The following is a 1,088-nucleotide window of genomic DNA, read 5'->3' as shown; positions in this document are numbered from 1 at the left end:
TGCTTCCTGGCTTGTTGACAGCCACCTTGTCCCTGTGTCCACATGTGGTGGGGTGAGGAATGTGTGTGGGGTGCTCTGATCCTTCCCTGTTATTATAAGAAACCTAACCCTGTCCTGGGGCCCCATCCTCCTGGCCCCATCTGATCCTAACAGCCGCTAAGTTCTCCACCTTCAAATACAGTCACAGTGCAGGTTGGGGCTTCCACATATGAATTTGGAGGCCATAAACATTCCTACCAGAGGTGGTCTCTGGGAAAACAGGGCCAGCTCCACACAGGGTGTGCCCACTCTGCACCTAGCTAGGGAGATCCCTGGCACCTCTGTCCTTGGTATTAGATGGCTGCAGCTAAACTGAGAGTTGAAAGTGAGGCACATGTGAGGGGGAGATCCCTGAAGCTGGGAGCAGGGAGTACCTGGCCGTAAATCTGCCTCTGGTCTGACAAGTTCCCTCTGAACCCTTCCACTTCCACTCTGATGTACTCACATTTATTTTTTAAAATAAATTTAATTAATTTGGATTGTTTGAGACAGGGTCTCACTATGTAGTCCGGTCTGGCCTTTGAACTCACTAGCATCCCAGGCTGGCCTCAGACTCACAGCACTCCTCCTGCCGCAGCCTCCTGAGCACTGACATCACAGCCATGTGCCATCGCACCTGGTTACTGACATACTCAGATTTAGAAGACTCACTACTCACCTTTCCCTCAGCACCCAGGACTGCCTAGGACCACTCACGTGTACCCGGGAGCAAAATGCCCAGTCCCACTTCTCACAGCCCCTTAGCTCTCTGCCCCATGACAGGCCACCGGCTGCTTTATCAGGGGGCCCACACTCCTCATCCCCTTCTCAGGGGCTCTCGTTCCACCTGTGTCTCGGTGGCTTCTCAGTCTCAGCTTCCCATGCCCCAGCGGTCTGGTGCCCCGGCCCCTCCTGACACTCAGGAGAGTAACTTGGTGTGGTGAGTCGACTTGCACCACCCAGCTGAAGTGAGCCAGCATGGTGCGGGGTGCAGAAGGCCTACCTGAGGCCTGTTGCCAGCAGCATAAAAAAAGAAGTGGAAGGGAAGGTGGTGTGCTGTTGATTCTCTT

This window comes from Octodon degus, unplaced genomic scaffold, assembly GCF_000260255.1.
Source record: "Octodon degus isolate 3935 unplaced genomic scaffold, OctDeg1.0 scaffold00021, whole genome shotgun sequence".
Classification (NCBI taxonomy): Eukaryota; Metazoa; Chordata; class Mammalia; order Rodentia; family Octodontidae; genus Octodon; species Octodon degus.
The sequence above is the reverse complement of the archived record's forward strand: the minus strand, read 5'-3'. Positions refer to the sequence as shown.